The sequence below is a fragment of the Colius striatus genome, chromosome 12, assembly GCF_028858725.1.
Source record: "Colius striatus isolate bColStr4 chromosome 12, bColStr4.1.hap1, whole genome shotgun sequence".
NCBI classification, from domain to species: Eukaryota; Metazoa; Chordata; class Aves; order Coliiformes; family Coliidae; genus Colius; species Colius striatus.
In genome coordinates, this window is record NC_084770.1 from 16,880,870 (window position 1) to 16,907,803 (window position 26,934).

Sequence of the window (26,934 nt, forward strand, 5' to 3'; positions counted from 1 at the left end):
CATCACTTCTTCTTTTAAAATGAAAACCAGGCTAGTAAATCTGTATCAGACCAGCAAAGCTTTACACTTTCTGTCTTTCACAAGTTGGAAGATTAAAGAAATTTTTCTTTCTCCCAAAGGCCTAGACTAGGGGACTTGAGTCTTTGTTACCTTCTCTGATCTGTCTAGTAGATCATATTGATAAATGTGAGATGACGTAAAAAAAATGCCCATTTCAGGAAGGCTGACAGCTGTTGCGGAGCATTATGCAGCAACCGCAGAGGCAGAATCCTGTAAATGAAATTCCCAAACAGTGAAATCTTATCTTCAGTGTATTCTAATTTGAACAGCAAGATTTGCAGGATGTGCAGCTCAGCCAGTTTCAAATTCCTGGTGTGAAACAATCAAGATAAGGATCAAAAAGTAAAGAAAGGGAAAAACCTTTTTGGATCAAACATTATGCACGACATGTCTCCTTAGGCGGAATTACTCCTTCTAGAGTTACTACTCTTAAAATAACAGGAGCCCTATAGCCTGTTTCTTGTAACTATTCTTCAGTCATGTGATTTTGTTTTCCCTGGTTATTTAAAATATGTTTCCAGCTTACGCCATCTTTGGTAGATTTATCTAAAACCTAGATCTTTTCTTGCCTTTGACTTTTATTCTTTTTAAATTGCTGTATCTCTTCTGTTTGGAGTCGTTACTTACCTGTACCGGAGATCTGATCTATTAACAGCTGTCCAGGCTATCAGGTAGACTTTCACTGAGATTAAAAAGACATTTAATGCAAGGAGTAGTCACTAGTTCCATTTTTATATTGATTTTGAAAATGATAAATCTCATGCTTGACAAAACTGGTTTTCTTTCCGGGGATACTTTTGAAGGTGGTGAATTTAGTGTCAGTCCTTCAGAAAAGCTTAAGAACACTTAAATTCAAGTAATTCTTGATAGCAATGACACATCCTTTACAGTCAATATTAGGACTTACCCATTACAGAAACACAAAATACTATTAACCCTGTTTACAAGGGAGCTCTATGGAAGAATGGGAGAGAAAATAAGAGTGGAAAGTTGAGACATTAAAAAGAGTATTAGTCAGATTACTGTGGAGGTAAGATTTAGAAGTTAATAGCTTCTTGATTTAAAAACTGATAGATAAGAAATGGAGCTCTTTTGTTGAGCATATATTGACTGATGCTCTTTCAAAAATAGTCTTGAAATTTAAAGGTATTATTTTACCATTTTAGATACTCAATTCCCATTTCACATTCCTAGATGAACACTTTTATAGATGAACACCTTCAATAATAATGTTTTAGATGCTTTTTTTTTTAATATGAGTGATCCAAATAAGTGGATGTGTTATTACTGACTACCCTGTCAGAATGGTAATGCTAGAAAGATCAGAAAGGGCAGGAGAGCTGGAAGTGCCATGGGAGACTTCAGTTAATCCCAGGCAAAGTGTGTGGGTGCCATCAAAATGTGATATAAGACCAAGTGGCTGCTTCATGCATCAACTGGTTAAGGAAAAGCTACAACATGGGAGTGGGATATACTGAGTTCTCTGGAGCCAGGAGAGCCATGGAGGGGGTGAATGGGGTCAGAAGTTCCTTTCCTCTCACAGGAATGTCAATGAAAAGAGGCCGTATATAAAATTGTAAAGAAAGACACAAGCTATTCTTGTTCTGAGCAGGGAGCAGACCTGTAAAACTGCTTACGAGAAGAAGTAGATGCTAAATATTTATGGGACTGAAAATGTTAATGGCAGATAATTCCTTTGGGGCTGCTAAATACACAGAAACAAAAGAAATGGTGCTGTGAAAAGTCATCTGATTTGAAAATAGCTGGAGGCTAGGAGATTATTTAAGGAACTAGATCACGCTGGTGCTGTTTTTGCTCTTCCTTTGGGCATCTGCCTGTGGGTCACTGCTGCAGAGAGGGTAATAGGCCAGGCAGCCCTTTGGCCTGATCCGTAATGGCCCGTCTCTTGCAACTTCGTTTGGATAAAGTAATTTTCTTCTGTAAAATAGAAACTTTTCACTTTTCTTAACTCTTTGTAAAGAGACATAATAGGTTATCTAATCACAATTCCATTTGCTTGTACGATAAACACCTGTTATGTGGTGTTCTGTACATGCAATGCACTAGTCCAAAGGGGCTATAAATTGAGCTATATGCTGCAATGGCCAGAGGAAATTCAACAGAAAATATTTTTAAGTGCAAAAATAATGACTTCACTCATTTGGCAACAAATTCAGTTGCTTAGTTTTCTTTTGCATCTATTTATGATAAGGAAAACCATTTTCGTACTGTAGGAAAGCCCAATGTAATAGAACTGCTAATTTTTAGGAGATACTTTAATTTCAGAGTAGACCATGTAGGGTAGAGAGGCATGTGGTTTAATAGTTGAATTGTATACATGTAGATAAGCTTCACTTTAGTATTTGACAAACTTGAATAAGGACAGTGTTAGGTTGTTATCAGTGAATCACAGTCTGTGACAGCCTTTATATGAGAACTCTCTGTGGGGCTTCATTTCCTGATGCTCACCAGTTCCTTTGAATATGCTGTCTTTGGGATCAAATAAATTTGTTTTCCTTAGGTCCATGCTTAGGTCCTGTTGTTGAAAGAAGAAAAGGTGAAGAACAAGTGGCATGAATAGATTAGTCAAATGTTGCTGTTGATTAATGACTTTAATCCATTTATTTGATAAATGCCGTTCACCGTGACCATACTGCTAAAGTAAGTATTTTGCTGTTTGTCTGTACTGTAGCCTGCTTATTCTTTGGAACAGGTCTCAGTGTCTCTTACTTCTTGCATAAGTCTAATATTTCCCTAGTCAATCAGTGTGACAGACAAATACAGTTCTTTATCTCAGGTATCTAAAGATTTGAAAGGATAACAAAATGATAGATATGCATTAATACAGTTAAGTATCTGTGTTATTTCTGGTATGACTCATAGTATCATGTTTGCTATGAGATTTTTGTGCTGGGATCCCCATGGACATCCACAGCACTAAGAATCCCTTGGAAATGGGTGTGTTTTGACGTCAGAGCTACAGGGCAGTGCCATTCCTGCATTTCTTCTTTTAGGGCTGTATTCCCAGTTCCTCTCTTGAGCCAGCTCTGTCGTCTTCTGATCCTGCAGTGAGATTCTTTGGGCGCTGAGTGCTAGAAAACTATCAATTTCCATTTTTTAAGGGAAAGGAAGTGATGAGAGCACTCAACTGGGAATGGGTAGATGGGGGTACTGTGATCTCCCTATAAAACAGCAGGTAGCTTTTGACTAGGATGTGACATAATAAAACTAAACCAGAGTCTTCAGGTGATCTATACCTTCTGAGCTTTTATGGATAAGAGGCAAGTTACTTGGGCATGAGTGTGCTGTCACTTTGTCCTCAAGTTTCTAGCCCCTGCTTCAGGAATGGCTTACAACCTGGTGAAGCAGGAAAGCTTGTCTTGGTAATGAGAGGCATGGTCTTTTTTCCCTATACCCTACTCTGCAATTTGTCACAGTTCAGTAGTTGCTGTGTTAGAATAAGTTGTCCTTTTAGCAGAAGTGTCTGGACAACCAGTGCATGAACAACATCAGCCCTCTCTGGCTAGGTTTAAACTCCTTGTGAATCAGAGCCCTCATTTAACACCACAAAATTACCTGGGTAGAGAAGTAATGGGAACATCAGGAGAGTTTGTAGGGAAGATTATCTATTGGTGGTAGGGTAAAATTCCTTATGTGTTTCTGGTTCTTGGGCAGCATCAACTGCTTAATCACAGGGTTTACCTGTATAGAAAGAGCTTAATCTATAGGCTATTTGTGTGAAAATACGACCAAGACATAGAATTTTTATAGAAAGGTGGTGCTATTAAGTACTTTTTATACCAAATGTCACTATTTTGAAAAATTCCTGGGGAAATGAGAGGAGACTGTAAGCAGAAGAGCAACAGTTTTGGGTGAGCAGTATTTAAAAAAAAAATCTTCCTTGTTATATTTAATGGATAATTTCAAGGCAGTCAGTGTTACCTTTCTTGACAGTGTGAGACACATTTTTCTCTGGCTTTCCACAAAATAATATTTTCAGGAAGAATCTGGAATGCATTATAAACACCTTATTTGAGGGGACCTGCATCTCAGCAACATCTGGAGTATATGAGCCGAAGCTCCACCACAAACTTTACTTTTGACCTCTGGTGTGATGTGAAGTTTTTAGATAAATATTTTCATACCTGAGGATTTTTAAGTGGTTTTGAGTATTAAAAGTAACATAATTTTGAGGGCTGTAGTAAAAGAATGACTGGATCCCAGTTCTTCAGACTGTGCTGTTGCTTTTACCTGCCCAGTATCATAAGGAAGGTGGATTTCTAGAACAATTTGGTATACATGTGCTTTTAAACCTGATACTTTTCTGTGAGGGCAAGTATCCTGCAATGCACTCCTGCAGAAGGCAGATGGAAGACAACTAGCCTTCCTCATGTGTTTGAGGTAGGAGGAAAGCCACAACTTCAGCAACACTGGGTTGTACATGATGTTCGGGGTCAGTGGCCACAGTGGGACTTCTTGAGCCTGTTGACGTCAAACTGTCTGCAAACTCTCTGTTGCAGCAGAACCCAAGCCCAACTGCATTGTCTAAATGTCCTCTGTAGCTCATTAGCTTGGCTCAACAAATACATAGATCTGAAAGATCCGAAGATTTTACTCTGGAAAAAATGTCCCGCTTGACTTCTGGTTGCCCAAATAAATAAGGGTAATGGTGGTACCAATATCAAGGGAAACACAGACGGCTTCAGTAGTGGTTACATTCATTAGGGTTCAAAATGACACGATATTGTCATGTTATTATATTGTCACGTGTATACCTCTTGTTAGTTTTGGAGATTTCCTTAGTTAAACAATTTAAACCCATTTCCAAATGTGATATCTACTTAAAACACGTATTCCAAAGCATGGCACTTTGTAGACAGAATTTTAATGAATTCAATAAAGCTCTTTAAGAGACATGTACAATTGTGCATTTGCCCTACTAACAATTTCTGGTGCTTACCATAATCTATATTGGTTCTTCTGCAAGGCCACCATTAATCCTAAAACAGTAATATCTTGTTCTGAATATCTAAAAGCACAGACAAGACAGGCTCTGATAGCAGAAGCAGGGAAAGGGAAAGCATTGTTTTTTCCATGGAAGCAGTTTGAGCTTTGTTCCATATTCCTAAATTGGAGACCAAATTTAAAAGTAACTGGTAACCTTGCATCTGTCAGTTTCCCGAAGCACATTGCCATGTTGACAAAAGCAGGTGCTTGTCTCCATTGGGCTGTGAAGGCTCATCTGAGTTAATGGGCCCTGCGTGGTGAAAGAAGGACTGTCGCTGAGCAGTGTAGCTGAGTCAATTTGGCAAGCTGGAGCAGGCTGAATTAGTATCATGGGAAACAGTGTTCTTCTACCTTGAGGAAATGGAATGGAAAAATAAGTATTCTGGCTTTTTTTTTTCAAGTGGTGTACTTTGTGTCTTGATTCAGTTTTTAGCCATATATTTGAAATCTGTAATGAACTTACTGAGAGTACCAGTGGCCCCTGATTGCTACACGAGACTTATTATTTTACACAAGGAAATTTTTTTTTCTCTTTCCAGTTTGAGGTGAGTCATCTGAGAGCACTCAGTTTGACAGGCTGTTACTCTCAGTCTTTTCCCCAATTACTCTTGCAGCAATGAACTTAAATTTTGAACTCAGTTCTAGGATAAAAGCACAAAAAATATTTCTCTGTATGCTGCTATTATTACTAATATATCACTAGTCATCGTGCCCGCTATGTTCAGACAACAAACAAGCCAAACAAATTAGAAAATAGCTTGAATTTACATAGGTGGGCCTCTTCTAGCTGTAGCAGTCTGCGAAGGTGGGATTTTGACTACTCTGGAGCCATAGCCCCTGTATGTAATACTCAGTGCTTTGAGTATTAATACTCAAGAGTATTTATACTCTTTCCCATTCTAGGCTGGATGTAACTTCATTCTCTAGGATCTTTTAACTTTGTGAATTGGGATTCTTCCTAATGATCTTTATTTAAATGCCTTGCAAGTCAAATTGTGCAGCAATACAACTTGCCCTCCCTCCTTCCCAGGTGGTACCAGCTGATTGATATTGACAAAATGACTGTGGTACATTCTGTGTTTTTAACAAAGCTGGCTAAGATGGTTTCCTCTCCAGCAGTTTATCTTCATTTCCTTTCAGTAGGCTAAAAGCTATTTTCTGTGATTGTCTCATTTTTTTACTTTCATAGATGTTTAAACTTGTATATAGCATCTACAGTATTCTTTTGCTCTGGCCTGACTTTCCCCATGTTTCTTATGGCACGGTGAATCCTGTTTCTGTGTGCTTCTGAAGAGGTGGTTCCTATATCTGAATGATCTTTCCTCCAGAATTGTGTTGTCTGCTTACTCAGCTCTTACTGTTTATCCCCTCACACAGCCTGTTTTGTTTTAATCATTGGTTCACATACATCTGTAGACATACAAGTGCTTGGTAGATTTTTGAAGTGTGGAAAGCTGTGCAAGTTTTACGTGATATAAATAGGTATGTTAAGCATTACTTCATTGAGACATCCAGAAAGTTATCTTGCATTGGGTTTTTCCATATTTCTGACATAATAAAGACAGAACAAAGATCAAGAAAGAAGAGATCTCAATTGGCAGAAAAAGGCCATTTCAGGTAGAGTTTAGGAATATAGGTGGATATGTCTCTGGGCAGGTGTTCTCTGTTGAGGTTTCTCCATCCAAGCATACTCCTGGTGCCATGACACTGTGTGCTCCCAGTGTGAAGGATTGGAGCAGTCTCTGTGTGTTACTTTGTCACTAGGAACCCTGTTGCTACTAACTAGCTAGAGTTAATAACAGTTTTTAATACTGTTCTGTGTGTGATGTTGATTTTTATTGCCTTTCCTTCCCCTCCCATATGTGTTTCTCTTAATTTTTTTAGGTGGTATTTGTCTCAGTTAGGCTTCTCTCTTAGAACTGAAAAGCAGATGTTATTGTAGAAGTGCTGAATTGTTTTTTAAAAAAATTGCTATACATCACTGTGGAAAAGTGATTAAAAGAACTAACTTTGATTTTCTCTGTTTATGTTCCAAGCACGGCAGCAGTAGAATCGCTGCTAGTTTTGTATGTGCCTATTAACCAAATGAAAGGAAGAATTCAATGGAGTGATTAGTTTTCAATTTAGGCTTTTAAAACTATTGTCTGTTGCTTTTTACAGCCTAGTTACTGAGAGGAATATCCTGGATTTAGTTATTTTTAATTCTGTTTTGATTGGGACACTCTTTCCAGATACTGAATCCAGATAAAAGCAGGATACTCAAGGAGAATTTAGAAGAAAAGATACTGTGTCCTCAGAAGGCTTTTGTAATTCACAAAGCACAACGTCTAATGACTAAATTTGTTGTTAAAGCTCAAATAGCACCAAAATCTCTGAAAGCAGTATAAACAGTGTGATCCTAAGAGGATTAGAAGAAAAACATGAGCGCACAAGTTTGCATGAGAAACAGAAGCAATTCAAAGCTCACACAGAAAACATTGTTCTAGCCGTAGCAGGAACCTGTGCTATTTATTCCTTGTGTAATGTATGATGAAAATAGCATAAATGATGCTGTTTCTATGAGAAAATGGTTATACATTTTTGAAAATAGCTTCAAGAGAACTCCTTATTTTGAACTGCTTATATTTGGTAGCAGGTAAGAAATAATGTTAGTGTACATCTGTACTATGTGTTTGTAACCAGATTTGTCACTGTATAGTGCCATGGTTGTTGTTATCTGTGGTTTTGTCTTTGTACCACATAATAATTACTTGGTTGATAACAGCAGCCCGATCGGTATTGGCAATTTTGGTAGCTGGTTCAGCACGTTAGTTTTGGCCCTGCAGATGGGAACTGCTGGCCTGGTGCAACCTATTTGCCTGGACCTTTTTTCCACCTCTTGGTGCAAGAAGGTCTCGAGATTATGACTTCAGACATTATTACCTCTGTACAGCTTGGGATGACTTTCCTGAGGAGATGATGTTGGGCATTGTACTGAATGTTGGGGAGTGGTGTCACAGGGAGACACAGCCTTTGGATGTGTCATTCTTGTGCAGAAAACCCCATTGTGGGCAAAGCTGGTGAGCAGGTTGGTACACAGCAGAGTCTCAGTTCTTTCTGAGGGGAGCGGTATTCAGTCAATGCTGAAGGCATTAGCCATCAGTCAGTGGTGAGCCTCCCCCCCTCAAAGATGAAGGATCCAAAGTCACCAGCTATTGTGGATTCCCCGAGTATGTTTTTATCAACTTCAAGGGCATCTGGTGGATTATTTTTAAGTGTCACATAGTGTAGCTGTCACTACACTGGGTCACCTGTTTAAATGACCGTAGCAGGTCAGTATATAAAGGTGAGAGATAGTATAAAATCAATAAATTATAGCTGTCACTGGCATAGTTTCAAGGTACATGCTGAAATGACAAAGTCCAATAGGACAAATCTGGAAAGAAAAAAGCTGCTGATGAGGCATTTGTACTCAGTACTTGATTCTGAAAAAGGACATCACAGAGTTTCCTAAATGTTTGCATGTTTACATTTCAAATGCCCTTACTTAAAACTGGAGCCTACAACCAATTAATATGAGTGAGGAATGAACCAGAGTCAGTGAACCCTTTCTTTTCTCATTCTCTGCTCTCTTGAGTCTTTGCTTCCAGCTTCTTTCCGTGTCACTGCCCTATTCAGATATAAAGAGAAGGACAAGAAGGCTCTTCCACAGATCAGACAGAAAGGTTTCCTTCTCCAGCTTCGATGATAAATATTGTACTCACAAGATTGCACAAGGGCAAAGAGATGTTGGATGGAGACAGCTGGGGCAGTGTATACAGGAGAAAGCCTTTTTCATTGAAGAAAAGGGTTTATGTTTGTGCAGTCATCCTTTTATTTGTTTGCTGTGTTCCTTCCAAATGAAATAACCCAAACCAAGCATCACACTTGGAACTGGGCAGCAGAGCCCTCCTCTGCCTTTCTCTGCACACAGCTCTTTTGATGATTTAGACTGTTCTCAGAAGAATATTGGTTGGCTGGTGTTTTGTTCGTTTTTTAAGAAAAACTCTTGTTATATAAGCAAGTAAAAAATTTTTAATGGGATTTACTGAGTGAGATGATAAAATTTTCTCTACTGGTCTGCAGCTCTGGCTTTCTGAGTAGTTCGGTGTAGGAAATGGTGCTACTTGTGAAGTTTTCCTCAGCCTATTTACATAATTTCTGTGCACCAGTACAACTAAGCAAGGAAATAAATTCATGTTTGCAAATTCTTCCAATTCTCAGCATTCCTGCATGGGTCAGCATCCTCTGGAGCTCTTCTCACTTGCACTTCAAAGGTTACATTTCTGCCTGCCTTGGTGGTGTGGTGGGATCTTCCAAGAGCAAAATAAGCCTGACTGCTGCAGCAATTTTTTGTCTGGTTCCAAAAATAGCTTTATAATAAACCATTTCCTACTGATTGAGTTCGAAAATGGCAAGTGTTTAAAAATTGTTTTATGTTGATCATGAGCCCCCAAACCACAGGACTTCTTTATTCCTAGTAAGTTTTTGAACATAATTTACAGATGCTTTATTAATAGTTTAATCTAAAAAGAGTCTGATAATACTTTATTAGTCACTCATGTCCATCTGTGCTCCTTCCTGCACTTTGAGTGGGTGATTAGATTTTCTAATAAAAGGAGTCTGGCAAGTATTTGTATGGAGAGCAACTACTTAGAAATAGTGTGAATAAAAATTGTTTGTCATTACTGCATATAAATGAATGTTACACATATTTGGACATTAACTACTGTAGTTTTAGGTGCATAAAATTATTATTAATATGGAAAGAAGTTTACTTAAGTGTAGGACAGCATGCATTTTGAGGGGTTTATAATTTTTTTGTTTTAAGGATGACATAGATATCTCTAGGATAGTATACTGGGAAGATTTCTATTATGTACATGTTGGCGAATGTCATGGATATGAACCATTTTATTTAACAATTGAGGTCATTGCAGGAGTTGGTAACTAACTGGGTGCATAAGTGGAGTTACTTAGTATGTTATGTGTTAGGAAAACAGATTAAGGGTTTTTTAGTAAGCTGCTCCACAGTGGATGTAACCATTTTGAAAATCAAACTGCTGGAATGTTAATTTTTGTTTGGCTCTTTCCAGAGTATTTAGAAGTCAGTAGCCAAGGTTTATTTCCAGAAGAATTTGGCATGGGCAGAAGATCTGTAAACTGCCTATTTTGCTCAGTTAACTTCCTGAAGATTTTTCTGGAGAGCTGAGGCAAAACCCAGACATCAGGATTTTTATATATAGATGGTTTTGTTTGTGTGTGCTTCTGCTGAATGGGTGCGACTGTCTAGAGGTGTGATGGTATAAGTGTTCATTCAACAGACTTATTTGTTCAAAGGTCCGTGTTTCAAGCTCCCTGCAGGAGCAGTTTGTGTGATGTGGGTAGCAACAGGATATATGCAAAACCCCAGCTCTGCTGCTCTCCTGTGCCTGGTGCTGCTGCTCTACGCTGTATACAAATTCAGTGGTAATCACTCAGCTCCAACAGAGTAGGCTGCAAGAGCCGTGAAGGCCCATACTTGATAACATTTTATTGTGTGAACACCACCGTTTTCAAAAATAAATATTAATGTTTCCTATTCTGTTTCGTTTCCTTCTCAGCATCACCCTTCTGTAGCAAGAGGCACCTGAAAGGAAAACTTCCGCATATCAATGCACTGCCAATGGTAAGTATCTTTTTAACTTATATGTGGTATGGTTCCTTCCTGCAGATACACTGTGAGCTGTCTTGCATTGCAAATGATATTTTTAGAGTAACTACTTCTTAGTACACAAGTGGCTTATTTTAATTTCTTAAACATCTAGACTGTTTTTCTGTTTGATAAAAAATATTCAAATTGTATCTGGACTTTGTCCTGTTGAAAGTAGGGCAGCATGTTAATTTTGAAGTGAGAAGTGTGGTTTGACAGTAACACAGCTCATCCTGTTGTTAACTGGTTTTGCTTCCTCTTTTGGCCAAAAGCTTGTTTGAGGCAAACAGTAGCCCAGCCGAGAGCTCTATTGCCCCCACTTGGTGCTTACTGAAGGATGTTTCAGTACTAACAGCTTCTACAATTAAAAAAAAAAAAACCTATGCAGTGCCAGCTGTATTTTACTTCAGTATGTTTGACAATGAAAGGCTAGTGAAGCTAAAATCTTAGCCCCTGTAAAAAGAAGTTTGGTTGATGTGATCTTCTTAATCCATCTCTGGGACATTGTGTGATGTTATAGATTATTGGAAGTTCATATTTGCAGGCTGTCTTTTATGGTTTACATATGCTTACTGGTAGTTGTGCATATGGAAAGCAGAGACGAGGTCTGAAGAGACAGACTGGAACATACTGCTTCAGCTTTGACCAAATAATACCTTTTTTAGCAGTTTTGGTATCTCGTGTGTCACAGTTGAAGTGTACAAGAATAATTGCAGCATTAGCCTTAAGAAATAAATGCATGAGCTGCCAGCCTGAGTTTTGGATTTCAGGCATCTCTAGACTGTTGTGCTTGGTACAGATGTTAAAGTGATAGTATTTCTAACCACTAACTTTGAAAACCCAATTTAGGATCTGGGAGCTGGACTGGGTTCCCTGGGTTTTTATGTGGACATGGCTCTAAAGAGTATGTAAATATATTATAGCCTAACTTATACCTTTGCAACTCCACTGTCTTTGCCCTGTGAGCAAAATGACACTCCCAAGAGAGTTTGCTTGGATTCAACTGCTTTACTTTGAAAAGTAGTAAGTAAATTCTGTCAGCTCTAGAAGACATCATGGAGTGAAATGTAATGCAGCATATGTTTGGCACTAAGTAAAGCAAATATAACTCTGAAATCTGAAGATCTACACCAAGTGTGTGTGTCACTTAATAGCCTGATGTTTAAGCTCGGGGCTAGTATGTGTAAAGCTTATATTGATCTGGGACAAGTTTCAGCTGGTGGGAATGGATTCGTTGAGTGAGACGCCATCGTTTTTAACTGATCACATAGCCTGGTATTTTAACTTTCCAAAACCGAAACTAGTACTGCTTTCAGCCTTTGCTGTTACTGCTGTCATTGCTGTTGTCCACCTTTTTCCAACAAAAAACTATTCTGATTTCTTTTTTATTTTGTATTAGTTGAGCATGTTTTTAGTTAACGGTTTAAAATATTGGTGTGTATTACTACTTCTCTTAATGTGACTCATTCCATACTAGCCTAGTCCTTATACTTCATAAAATTTTAAAATACTGAGAGACTATACTTGAAACGTTACTGCATTTTCTCCTAATTTTCCCCCTACAAATTATATTAGAAATTCAGAATTGCACAGTCTCAAGGGCATGCTAGTTGTTGCAGTGATCGTAAAACATATTCAACTGTTTCTTGAAGTGAAATACTCCCCACTCTTTTCTTTAAGGGCTGCTTTTGTATTATAAGTTGCTATATTTTATTATTTTAGAGATTTCTGAACAATTACCTCTCAATTAACTTTGAAACAGTTTGAAGGTAGATTTAAGAGACAACCTAGACACATTCTTCATCATCCTAAAAGTAATTGTAACATAATCTGGTTTACAGTAAAAGAGATTTTTATAGGATTTTATTACATTGTTTTTATCTGATGTGTGTAGACAAAGTATAGTCCAGAGGATGACCTGAAAAAAGCAGTTTGTATTCTTCCCTCAAATGGGACTTGGTTTGTCTATCCATGTTCAACAAATTTATTTGAATCAGAAATTCATTTTTGATTCCTTTGAGAAATGATACTCATGCTTTTATCAGCTTTTTAATTCTGATTGTCAGTTCCATTTCTTAGTATTAAAAAAACAGCAGAGTAAAAGAAGTTATACATCCTCTTATTTTTTATCATATATATGTTAACTGATAACTACATAAAGTAAAATGTCAATTTCTCCTTAAAAACACACTGTAATAGTTGACTTTAAAAAAAAAATATGTTGCCTACTAAAAGAGAATGTGACTCTGTTCAGTTGGTGTAAGTTCTCCTTCCCAATCTTCCAGACAACTGGAATGTTCCTCAGTCTCAAAAGGATGCAAAGGCTTAACAAAAAAGACCTGTTAAATGTAGGAAAATTTGAAGGTTCCTTTAGAGGCAGTCACAAGGATTAATGAATGTCTTGGAAAGAGAAATCCAAACTCCTGGACCTCTGGCCTAAGCAAAAGATCACATCAGGATTTCAGCAAAAGCTTTAGCAAACTTTATTTTCGTGTTGTGAGATGGAACAGGTAGCTTATCTGAGGGAGATTTCCATCATATCTTGTTAGGCTTCTTGTGCAAGTTTTAGAAGCGAAACAGTTTGCTACAAGTTTGCTTATAGGAAAGTGAGGTTGTTAACGGCTAAGTCATCCCCTCATAATCTTGAGGGGAATAAAAACCAGATGTTCTAAATCCTTTTTTAATACTGTCTACTTTTAGGTGTCTAATGTCATACTGTGTTTTGAAGACATAGCACACCCACTATGTGTTATGTCAACTGTTCTTAAATGTAAGGGATGTTATAGGAGAACAACAAGCGCTAAATCTCTTGGGCCAAGAAATTCCATGGATGCAGCACTTCAGTGTGATTACCGACCTAGTGGATTTAGCCCAGAAATGGCAGGAGTGGTTGGAGGACCTGAGGAGAATGAGTAAATCACTCCTCATAAAGAAAAAAGCCTTCAGAGAAGGGTTTGGAAGATACCTGCAAAAAAAACTTCGCCGAGACTGCAGCAAGGGGTTTCCCTTGAGACCATTTATGGTACCTTCTGCAGTGTCATCCTGTGACCTTATCACTCTTTAGAAGACTGCTGAAGGTATACATTTATGTAGCTATTAGCCTGTGGTTCTACAACAGTTAAACCCATCTAAATGCTGATCTGTCTGCCAGGTTAACGTTCTTCAAGTCCATAATGTTAAAATGGTTTCATGCAGAGGAAGATGAGCAAGGGAGAGGGGAGGAGCCTGCACCCAAAACTGAAAGAGCTGGGTTTGTTCTGGAAGCTGTGCCTCTGCCAGCGCATGCTAAGGATAAGGGGAGGTCTGTGCTGCTAGCTCCAGAGTTTGCTCTGGAATTGCAAAATTGACTGTTTTAACAGGAGAGTGTATATGAAAGAATATCTGTGGGTGGGCAGACATTTGAAAAATGGTAGGGTTGAAGGATGGTTTTCATTGCACTGGGACCCCTGCTTTCAGGAGTTTTATAAACTTGGCAGTACTTAAGATGTTGGCCATAAAATATATCAATAGTTGCTTCAAAATAAACCTGCAAGACTAAGGCCTTTATTCTTTAAATACATACATGAGTGTGTACATGTAACTTCAAGTGTAGGAGTGGTGCTTTTGCGATATAAACAAGGAGTACTCATGTGCATAAAGCTAACCAAGCTTGTAAGTGTTTTAAAATGTAGGGCCTAAAAGTGTTCATGAAATTTCTTGTTGAGGCTGTTGGTTATACAGTTTATGGAGTGCAACTTTAATGGCTCTGAAATAGTTTAGACTAAGGAACAACATGAAATTTTGGACTCTGTTGCTCCTTCAACGGATGTCAACGGATGTTATTACCAGTGAAGGTGAAGTGCAATGCATTTTGTCTGATAATTGATAACAATTGATCAGGTATATTTCAGAGTTGTTCATCCATAAATTCTATCTATTGGATCAACATGAATGAGCTGATCTAGTGATATATGTGACGAAGAGGAAGTGCTAATAATATGATACAGAAGAAAAACTGTTGTGTTAGGATGAACACTGTGATAAGCATTAATTTTGTGTGAATTCTGATCTGAGTTGGGTTTTTTTAAGTTTTAAAAAATTTTCTATTACCTTTTCTTTTTTTATAGAAGACGAGTTAAACATACTAGTAAGGTCTCATTCTGATTCCAATGGCAAACACTTCTTGCCTCTTTTATTTATACCATTCAAGTTCACTACTGAATGAATCAACTGAAAGGGAAACCACTGTCCTTAAAACATTTAAGTAGTGGCTCTCTTTTGGAGTAGCATTTGCCAGGGAATTTTCTCAGCTCATTCTCTAAGCATTTTTACAGTTCAGAAATAAGCTTTGACTAAGAATCCTCACTAGAATCATAAATATGTAATTGTCTAAGCAGCTGGGTTATGTTGCCCCTGACAGATGCCAAGTGAAGTGCAATCATTAAGAGCAAAGGGATCTGGGCCTGTATCCGAAACTAGGGGAATGACCTCTAAAACAAGATGATGGCCATTTCTGGTCCTTGCCTGTTGCCATTCCTAAGTTTTAAATCTTAAATGTACTTGAAAAGAGGCTGCTTCTGCTGCAGTAGGTTGTGTTATGGTACAGCTGCTTTTATTCTGTGGTTTTGGGTTTTTTTTCCTCATTGTCTTCCTCCTCCTTCACCTTCCCTGCCTTTAGGGGTTTTTTCTGTCTTTACTACTTTATACTGGTTTTAGTTCAATAGTTAGCAACAAGCAGTAGTAATGCAACCAGCGTTAGATTATATCTTACTTGATTAGTATGCCATCTGCTTTAGAGGAGAGGGAGATTTTGTGTTTCTGATGTGGGTTCACTGCCATATGCCCGTGGTGAAGTTGTGTAACCTGAAATGACTCTTTTCCTGCTCTATTACGTGAAAAAAATTAGAAATAGTGTGTTAAACGTTTGTAACAGTGACTAAGTTATTTAAGCATATTTAAGAAATTAAACTGGATATTAGGTGAAGGATGTTGCACAGAAAACCCAAGGACAGCCTCATTTGTGTCTAAGCCCGTGAGTGTTACCATCTGCAGAAGAGCAGATCTTATTTCAGAAAGCCTGTGTTAATGTGTCGCTTGTGTCATCAGGTCTTGATCCTGGTTTCCTTCTTGTCAACTGAAAGTTGGTATTAGCACAAGTCAACAAAAGTAAAAGCTGCCTTTAGTTTCAGTGGTGTTGATGCTGGGAGATAATAAATATTGCTGCAGAACAACAGGAAGTCTGTAGGGTGGGAGGAATGATACTGGCTGTACTGACTTATATTTGCTTGGTTAGAAACTAGACCTACTGGCCACCAAAAGCCAGCAGCTCTGCATCTGTGTGGCCGTCAACATGGATGCCAGATCTAGAAGCATGTACTTACATGCCAAGTCTCTAGTTCACCATATGAAGCGAAGATCATAGTTACTGGGTTAGTGCATCCATATTTGTAAATGAAGGTTGTGTGCAGTGTTCTTACTGACGTTTAGTGGACAAATATCAAAAACCATTAAAGACAAGGAAACAACATCCTCCTGGGGTGATACTGAGCCACATGTATATAGGATTGACATCCATGAATTCAGTATTCACACAAGTGGGGAGAATGTTGTTGTCAAATGTGAGCCATAGTTGGAATACTTGTTATTAATTATCCTGAAATCTTCCCCTTCCATTTAATTTCCGTTAACTGTAGTTGTACCATATTTTCTTATGACCTAGGTATGCATTAAAAATGTTTTATCATGTGATAGGAAAAAAAATCCCAAACAATAAACCCAGCAACAAAAATTAAGTTCCATTCCATCACAGCAATATGAAAAGAAGAGGACTTCAACAGAGTAATAAACTGTCAAAACAGCTTTTACAAAAACAGCCATTTCAGTCTTTGTTAGCTTGGTTTCTCCATTAGCATAGCCAACACTTTGTGAAAACAGCCATGAACTTCTGGTAAAGAGAATACATTAAAGCAAGTAACATGCATGTATGATGGGCTATGAAGAAGTGATTTTAACTGTGTGCTTATTAATGAGAACGTAGAATGAAGTCAGCAGTAGCTAAAATGAACAGAGGGCAGATCAGCCGTCAGAGCGCACTCTTTTTTTCATGAATAAAAGAAACAAATTTAAAACTATCAGGTACATAACACACAAATTAAGGGGAAAAATAGATGGTCAAAGGTTAAAGAGGGAATGAAAACACAAGTTTTATGGTCACAAGATCAAATGAGGCATTAGTTAATTTTCCTTTTTTTTGATGCGGTTCAGCAGGAGTTCAAGTAATTCAACTGAATGATTGAACTGGAACAGAAAAGCGTGCCAGAAAAACTGATTACTAATAACATAAACAGAAAAAAATAATCAAATGAACTTAAAGCTTGATGTCAGCATTTCACATTAAAATGCATTTGAAAAGGCTGGAATTCCATCCTAGTTGCAGGGAACTCGATTTACACAGAAAACAAATTTATAACAGCTATTCTTGCACCAGTTGATAAATCATTCCACTAATGAGCTGTCAGTATGGATTTAACCAAGAAGTGACTGAGATACCAAAGATGTTTTCTGGAGACTGACCATCTGGGAAATGGGAAGTAACCTGAGGAATAGGTAAGGATATTTGAACCCAAGGAAACACTGTGAGGAGGTGACTCTTAATTACCCAAATTGCAAATGGAGGCAGCTTTAAAGATGCTGGGGCTTTGCTCTAAATAGAACAGACAAAACATGTTATTTCCTGCCCTTGGCACCCCTGCAGTGATGTGCTTCTCTCTAGGCAAGATTACTGCCTTTTTTCCTACAGTTTTCATGCTTTTTATAATAAGTGAGTAACTAGTGTGATGTTACTATATGCAACTTCAAAGAGATTGTTGGCATACCTTTCCACTAGCCTCATTTCTAGTTTCCTTTATATTTACCCTTTTCTAAACCCCAAATCCTCTTGTGCCAAACCACTCAATTTTTATCATTACTAAGATACTTTCTGTGCTGTTGCAGTTTACTTAATTACCAGTTGAAAAGTCCATCCCAATCAGCAGGCAGACTCTTGCATGTCCTAGTTTTTGGCTCAAGTTGGAAGCATGGTGAATAGGCTCTTGTGGAGCAAAGATGCTTTCATTGACCCATCCAATTTTGTTTCACTATTCTCTTTGATGAAGCAGACTGAAATTTCTCAGCATATCTACCTCCTGGTAGCCTACAAGATCAAGTACTACCTCTCTTTTTGTGCATGTGTTTTGGTTTTTATTGTGCTTTGTTTTTTTTCTTATTCATACATGCTGTGATTGTTTCTATGATAGTCCAGGTATTTCAACTGTATTTCCTTTTTCTGCTAACACAAAGTACATAAACTATCAGTTTTTGTCTTACAATATACCTGTGTCATGACAGTTGCAGGAATTACCCTATTGAGGTTTATAGTATTCCTTGGACTGTTGCTGTTAACATTTTTCACCTTCATTGGACTGTTTTACAGTCATTCACAATCGGCTGTGGATTTTAGCATATTTGGAAGAAGAACTGATGTTACAAGGTGTAATGTAACTGTGGGCCTGAATGATCTTAGTCCAGTGTCTGGAGTTCACAACAGCTCTGGCTTTGTGTTGGGAGTGAGCTGAGAAAGGGTTGCTACTCTGTATTGTGGGTGTGTATGTATTTATAATCACAACAGATGAGACTTAAACACATGGTCTTCATGAATACCTGTAGAGGGATCTGTGTTAGTTTTTGGTTTTGGACAAAAGAATACGAGCTCATCTGTGGTATGATGTTTGCTCTGGCAATACGTGAGAAATTATTTATTAAGATACTGATGAGGTGTTGTAGAAGAATTGTGAGGCATATAAAGAGCCAGTTAAGAGGGATCACATCATTTTGTGCTCATGAGGCATGTGCTATATATAAAGGAAGCTAGTTGTCTTAAGAATTGGTCTTGGACTGACTTAAACATATTCACTAATGAACTTGGCACCAAAAGTAAGAGTGTGCAGTAAAATTTACCAGTGACATAAAGTTGGGAGTTGCTATCAGTGTAGACGAGAAACAGAGTATCCTACAGGAAGATCTGAAGTGACCTTTAGGACTTTAGTGGAAAAAGTAGATTGAAATTTCATAGTACAAGATGCATGGTTGTGCACTTCTGGATAGATGTGAATTTTGCCCTAGCCTGGGTGCTCATGTCTTGAAAATGATGCAGGAACAGAAAGACTTGAGTATATCAGCTAGTAAAATCAAAGGATATATTTTCTCTAGTACCTTGAAGCTCTGAAATATATCATCATAAAATCTGTGAAGAGGTACTTACAGTAGGAATAGAAAAGTGTTGACGCTGCTCATGTGCGAGGCAGCACCACTAAATCCCCACTGAACTACATAGGTAGACCACATCCAAGAAAGGTGAGTGTAATGTGGAGCAGAAGCATAGAGGACTATGAAAGTGATGAGGGAAGAGCTGAATCCAGTGTGCAAGGTTGGTTGATTTATCCTAGTAAAGATTAAGTCTGAGAGGGTTTACAATTGCTTTCTTTAAATACATGAGGGGTTGCTAAAGTCTTGAGTGAGTATAACTATTTTCTATGTTAGGTTGAAGACAGCACTAGTACAAGAAGAAATGTGTGTATCTTGGCAAGAAGTATATTCAGGCTGGAAATAAGAAATCAGATCTCATTTACCAGGCCTCAAGGTGCGAGGCCAGTGGTCTTCCTAACAAGCACAGTTTGTTTGTTGGATAACAGATTTTGTCTTGGAAAGATACGAAAGTTTGGTTTTGTGTAACCTGGAGAGAACACCAGTGATCTTTCAGCTGTGGTCTGTTTTGTCAGATTAGCAGATTTGACATGTATACCATTAAATTGCGGCCTTCTGTTAGGAACATGGGACAAAAACTGTTGCCTGGGAGAAAACAATATAATGAGTATGAACCTTCTGCTTGAGCAAATTCAGAAGCACATAATAGGTCTTAGACACATTTTTTTTTTTATATAATTTGGAAAACAGTTTAATCTGTTATGTAAATGTCTTTAAATTTTTTCTTCAAAAAGTAATGTTAAATGTGTAAGTCCTAAAGCCTTCCAAAGAGAACTTGTGGCATCTATACAGAGCAAACCTATGGAAAACATACTTGGTTTTGGGATTCCTAAGGTTCTCTTGTTATCCCAAGATTGATACAGGACTTTTTGCACAATGCATGAGTGGAGAAACATCATCAAAGACAAAGCTTGAGCAGAGTTTTACTAGAAGTGCCAAGTCACAGCTGTGGCTAGTGACATCTACTTAAAAAAATCTCAACTATGTATGACTCATAAGATAGGAACCCCAATGTTTGCTTTTGAAGAAATGGAGTTGGAGCTTAAGTGAAGTTAATTGTTCCACATATTTTTGTGATGTATAACTCAACCAGTGGAAAATTCACAGTGGTTTGTAGGCACAGTGCTCTGAGTAGGTGAAGGAGCTTGGAGATCCCAGGAAGTGATGCGGTCAGAGGAAAACATGTTTGCTTCCTTATTCTCTTACCCTGGCAGCACATCATTTGTATTTTGAACAGTCCTACCTTGCCTGGAATCTGAATATGTATCGGTAGTTACATATTTAAGAAAAAATTTAACTATTGCCTGGAGACCAACTAAAAAGGGTCTGTTCTGTGAAGAGAAATGAGTGAAATGTGACTGCCTGATGGGGTGGGTTCATAGCCCTTCCCTGGATGGTTTATGGGAGCTGAGTAGCTCTTAGGACAACTTGGAAGCTAACGCTGTGGCTGGTTTACACAAGCAGCTTGCTGTGCACTGACTCAGGGTTGAGCAGTGATAGGCCACTGTTACAGTGTGCATGGGTTAAGTGTATTCAAAGAGCAATTTTGTGACTATCTCGACTGGAGATTCACAGTGTGCAGTACAGTGCCTCTGCTATCATATGTTGAAGTCCTGTGATGAGTGCTATAATTAGGAAGCTTAGTTGAAGAACTGGGTGGGAGAAACTCTTACTTTCCTTCATTACAGTGGATTTGTCAATAGGTAAAGTGTCCCCTGACTGTGTATGCCTAGAAGAATTTCACAATAGACATCTCAGATGAAATGTAAAGAGCAGCACTGTCAAAAAGCAGGAATATACTTGAAAGGAGGAGGGAGTGGCTGGTCTTGGAGTAATAGGTGAATGCCAAAAAATCCTCCGATATCAAGCATTTTGAACAGGAATGTTTTGCTTCCTTTCTCCTGTTCTAAGATGCAATGAGAGAAGTGACTGTAGGATCTGTAAAGCGTGGACTTCACTGTAGAAAATGCATCTATTTATCACTTCTAACCAAATCTAGGCGAACTGTGTGGATTTTTTGTAACACGTAGAAAAATAATTTGTTTGGGGAATTTTAAATCTATGAAATATTTCCTGAATGAAGAAAGAATTGTAGGCAGGCAGAAGTGCATGTGTAACGTTTTGCCTCACACTAGGATAATGGCTGCAAATTTCTAGAGCTTCAACTGTTTAATAAGGCATTCCCTAACTCAGCCCAACAGCCGGAGCCAAGAACAGAAAAAAGCTGCCTGTTCCCGTGATGCTTTTTCCTTTCCTCACTCAGCCTGTTCCCTCACAACACTTCTCTGCTTGCTGGGCTCTCCTCTAGCTCAGTGCTCACATTTCTGCTGCGTTCACAGGGCCACGGGGCTGAGCAAGGGCCAGTCAGTAGGAGTCTTGTTTGCTATATGGCTAGTTTAAAATAAGAGAAATCACATTCTCTCACTACTAGTTGTATATTGATTGTTTTTTTCCAAACACAGAAGAGACTCGTTATATAGCATCTTATGTAGCATACAAACCAAGGGCTAGCATGAATGTATTATTATATAAATATTTCATTTCACTGACCAGAGAGGTTACTGAATTTAGATAAAGATGGTGTTATTCAACACTGCATATATCGTAACTCAGAAACAGCTAGCACTTTCAGGAATGACTAGAACAGGCACTTTCATTAGCTTTGAAGATTCTTCAGGGTTTTTTTTTTTTTGCCTCCTACAGAAGAGGAATTTTTTTTAATCACTTTCTTGTTTTCATGGGCTGTGCTAAGAGGACAGAATCAGCAGCAGTGATACAGACTGTCTAGAGGACCTCAGTCGGTAAGAAAGTGTAGCAGATGGTCTGAGGGAAACATTAAAACAAAACAACAAGAGGCCTGCACAAGAGATTTTTTTTTATTGTTGTTGACATTTTACTTTTATGTTGTTTATCGACCTTGTCTGCTTAGATTACAATCTCTTCAGCACAGAAACAGTCTTACGTGTTTATGCAGGGTTTGCACAATGGGGCCCTCATCTTGAAAACGGGTCTTTTTCTGTTACTCAAATAAATATTGGTAAGAATAACGTTCATAATGTCTGGTTTTAATTATTGTGAGGGTTCCTTGAGCAAAAAGAGAGGTGCCTGAAATAGAACAGAAAATTAAGAGAAATGGGTAAAATCCCCTTGACCTGTTGTATGTGTTGGGTTCTCTGTGTGTTTTGTAGATCTTTCTGTACAGCTCTGTTTTGTCCAAGTGTGTTATAACCTCATCAGAGTTTTTACAAGGGTTTTTATCAATGCACATTGTGATTTATACTCGGATAGTAAAGATGAAGACTATCAGAGGCGTTTTGGTTTTACCTAATCCTGGCCTTGCAACTTTGTAATTCATTTGCTGTCTGTTTTGCAGTGCAGAGAAGAGATATGAACTCTGTATATAGACTCATTTGGCTTTTCCTTCTTTACAAGTCATTGAAGCACACATGTGTGGGTTGCCACCCACTCCCCTGCATACATACCTGCTCATTTTCCCCTCCGAGGCACTGATTTGGAGTAGCCTTATTTTTTTTCTCAGGTTTCAGCCTTCCAAAAGGAATTGAGGGGCAGGGTAAATAAGGATGAACTTGGTTGGCTATGCTGTGAAAAACACAGCTCATTTGTGTCTAGAAATTGGGTCAGGTTTTAATTGCATTGTCGAGATAGTTAGCACTTAGTTTGCTTCTCAGTATAAAAGGGAACAAAAATGGATCTGCTGTTTCTGTTTCTAGCACTTATAAAAATACAGTATATGTGTAAAAATGTTGAGTACAATAGGTCTAGAAAGCCTTACAAAATCTTTAACTACTTACAAGTGCCCTCAGTTTTCTTCTTGACAAAATGAACCTCTTTCTCACCTGAGTGTTGCTGTTCTGCATAGACAAATTTGCTTCACCTGAGGCAGAAAATAACATTTTTGATACATTTGTATCAAATGTAACATTTGTAGGAGCCTAGCAGATTTAAGAGCCAAAGTTAAAGTCCATGCTACCTCCTTATTCGGTCTCTGACTGCCTTCTGTAGCCTGAACCACACTTTTACCCTCATCTGTATCCACAGGAGTTGGATTTGGCTCTCAACTACAATTTGGGGGAAGGATATGATAGCAAAGGGTTTATTATTTCTATAGTTATATAATAGAATACTCAGTCATAATAATTTTCATTCATTTAATACATTAAGTCAGTGGAAAGGCAGATTCCCTGGCATCTTTGAGGTGGAATACTCTTACCAGGAGATGCAACTAGACTGACTGTGGAAAGCATCCCTCACCAGTGGCAGGGAACCAGTGGGCGATGCAATAATTATCTAAAGGTACTGGACTTAGAAATGGGTGTTCATCTGTCAATAGTGGAGGTTAGGTGCCTGTTATTGACTTGTTCTTTTTCTGTAGTTTGAAGAAGATTTTGTTGTGGATTTTTTGAGTGGTCTGTATGAACTAGGATCTCCCAGAAAACCACTTGCCTTCATCTTCATCTCATATACAAACCTCTGAATTCTATCACTGTTTCTATTAAGATTAATTAAAACTGTAAAAATCATGTCAAATGTCCTTCCCTCTGTAATGCCAGCTTTGCCTAGGATAAGTGTAACTAAAAATATATATTGAAAATTAAAATAATCTTTCTCTTGTATTGATAGTGTTTGCATGTTTTGAGATAAGCTGCTGCAGTAAACTGATTTGGAATAGCAGAAATTAAAAATCAAAAAGATGCCAACTAGGTCTTGAGTTGGTCCTGGTTTACTGCCGGGCAAATTATGTGAGATTGGCTACAGAGGCAAATTTGCTTATTGGTACGTGGGCTCCAGGTTTTTATTTGTAGCTATAAGATGTGGATCCCCACAGCCATTGTTTGGATGAAATACACTGATAGTGGAGACTTTCACTTAGCTGCTCAAACCCACCCTAATCCTGAAAATTTTTAAATAATCTCTTTAAGGTTTAAATATTTGTAGCATATATAAAGGAAAAGCCCAGCAAGGAATGGATGGGACCACATTTATCTTTTCTTATCTTCTTTTAAAACACCTCTCCACTTTCGTGCTTACATGTATGACGGTTATTAAAAAAAAATAAGATGTACAATGGATAAAAGTGACTTTGGATATCAGCTGGCTCTGTATTTTGTTTCTTCTTGCATTCTTGTTTCTTTGTCTCAATTCTGACTACTCTAGTTTTTAAGAGTTATACGGTTGAAGTGAATTTTAAGATAAAAGGAGAATGTAGGAAATGGAAAAACAGATACAGTCCTGTTTGCAGATAGCAAATGGTGATCTTACTAATTGAGGATTCTCTTCCCTCCCTGTGGATTTAGAAGTGAATAGGCAATGTGTAAAATTAGTTGCAGCTACAATTGATTTCTTTGTACAAATACTTTGTTATGCATAAATAAACGAGAAATTTAGGAGCTGGCACAGGGCCCCTGGTTTTCTGCAAATCTTAAGGCTTGATGTTTTTTAAGTTTTTTACAGGAATAGAAGAGCTAGCTGTAGAAGGAAGTTCTGTAAAAGGCGGTGTTAGGAGCAGTGTGCTTCTGCAAGCTGATAGAAAATGATATCATTTTATACCAAGAGGAAACATGAGCAGGAATGATTATTGCGTTTCTCTTCAAGTCTGCCTTTCAGAGATTACTGAGTATACCAAATTAATCTGCTATAAAACTGTAAAATAAACTGTTTTCTACCAAACCGTGAGCACAGGTTGCTTCTTGTTGAGGAGAAGATTTTCCTCAGCCTTAAGTTTTGTTTAGAGAATTATTTCAATGTAATTCTTTCTCTATTTCTGTTTCCTCTCTTAGAGCAGGCATACCTGAAAAAATGAGTCCTGCTTTTTTCTCAGCAGAAGACTTGAGGCAATTTAGTGTGTATTGTCAGGGTTTCTCCTGCCAGCTTTCCATCTTCAGTGAACCTCTGTACGATGCTTTTTTTCTCCCCCCACCCCCAACCTTTTCTCCAGATAGTGTCAGGCGTCTGCAGAGAGAAATGGAGAATGGTTTTCAAGGCAAAAGACAAAACACAAACCAGAAGAAAACTTGATGGAATAGGCCATATTCTTTAAAAATGTGACTCGCCACAGTGACTTTTGACCTCATCTGATATTCCCAACAAAGTCTAGTTTTCCAGAGGATTCCTGAATTACATCATGTGCAAAAGCTGCAGAGAAAAGAGGCATCATCCCATGCTGCTTGTACTCTACTTGTTTTTAACATGGTAGAAGAGATGCCTGAGAGGCCAGTGAGGGACTTGTGTGTCTCAGTGGGTAGCCGCGTGTGACACGTCCTCCATGTGCTTGAGCTGGCAGTCACAGGCAACTTGGTCTGGACCCAGTGTGGTTTTGTGCAGGATATCTTATGCAGGTGCATACATTTTCTCCCACTGGTTGAGACTTGTTAGGAGGGCTGTTTTCCCTTTGTTGGCAACTTTTCCATATGAATGCAGTCTAAAGATGGAGTGATATGTTGTATTGCATTTCACAGGGAATTTCTTCTAGTGCTAGCAATCAAAACTAGTCTCTAGTTGGAAAATAATAAAATTGGATCCAAGATCTTCTTATAACCAACTCCTGGATACTCACTCCTCCCAGCATCACTGCTGCACACGACCTTTTAAGATATGCCAGTGTCTGACCCAGCTTCATACCAATGAATTACTTAACACCACTTTTTTCTTTCTCTCTACGTAGACTTGTAGATGGAAAAAATGTTTGCACCAGCTCATGTGATGTAATAAAGACTATTAAAATGTACTATGGCTTTTGTATGTATAGTTGCCTATAGTGAAAGTTAGGTGTTAATTTGGGAAGACACACAATAGGGGTATTGTAATTTAGCAGTGGCTGACACGTCTCTCAAAACTCAAAGTAGGTTGTACTATAAATATAGTCTCTTGTTTTGCAATTGACATTTTGCTAGTGGGTGGCTAATTTGAAGGGAAATAGACTAGGGATCTAATATTAATAACTAATTAATAGTTATGTGGATATTTTAAGTCTTATTTTCCTGCTTATTTATAGGTATATATTATTCATCTATGCTGTATATCCTTCTTTGCATACATGTTTAATTCTGAAACTTTTGCTTCAGTAGCAGTCATGCTTATGTGCCTTTGCAATCAAAAGCCTGAAAGCAAAGGTGGTCATATTTCTCAACACCAGCTTCTGAAGGTGATGATTTCAAGGTAATGGCATTTAAACTATTTTAAGAAAAGCTTCCCTCTTGAAACAAAACCTAAGAGGAAAGCCAATGCTCCATGGCCTACATCTCACCTTAATTTGTGAGTCCTGAATCAATATCAGTACTAAATATTTTCCTCCGTTGGAAGTGGATAGCTCATAGACAAACTGAAGAGGAGTAAAATAAGACAGGGCATCTCAGAGAAAGCTTGATCCTTTGGGATCAGAGTAAAACATGCATTCTAGTGCACATTGGTTCTTACTGCAAATGTTACCTGTATCAAAGAGATATTATGTTCTGATTTGCACTGATGAGACAAATCTCCACATCAGTTTGTATCTCTTGGACTATTCACCTTGCCCCTTCTGCTTTCTCTTGTGCACTTAAATGCATCTCAGCAAGTGTGTTACTTGTCCTTCTAAAGATTTCCTGATTTAAGTTGTAGTAAGATGATAAGATTATGTGAGAGATGCATTATACTTTGCATGTGCTTGGTATTTTTAGGTCTGTTTTGTCACATATCCAAATGCATTCTGCTGATCTTGCTAGAGCAGTGCTGCACTACCGCAGGCTATGGCTGCCCAATTTGTGTCCATTGTCTTTGCAGCTCTTGTGCAAGTAACTTTTGCTGTGAGCACTCGACACATGGGAAACAAACTATTTCCCCACCATGTAAAGAGTTTATGCTATTTGTTTAGCTTGCTG

General features: G+C 38.2%; 1 protein-coding gene across 5 annotated transcripts in view; it reads left to right on the forward strand.

The window, feature by feature from the left end:
- Positions 1–26,934, forward strand: part of TBL1XR1 (TBL1X/Y related 1) — a 113,815-nt gene that overhangs the window by 38,905 nt on the left and 47,976 nt on the right. For all 5 annotated transcript variants that reach the window (XM_062005530.1, XM_062005531.1, XM_062005535.1 and 2 more), the window contains exon 2: positions 10,689–10,753. The gene's annotated coding sequence lies outside the window, so the exon portion shown is untranslated. The remainder of the gene's footprint in view (positions 1–10,688; positions 10,754–26,934) is intronic.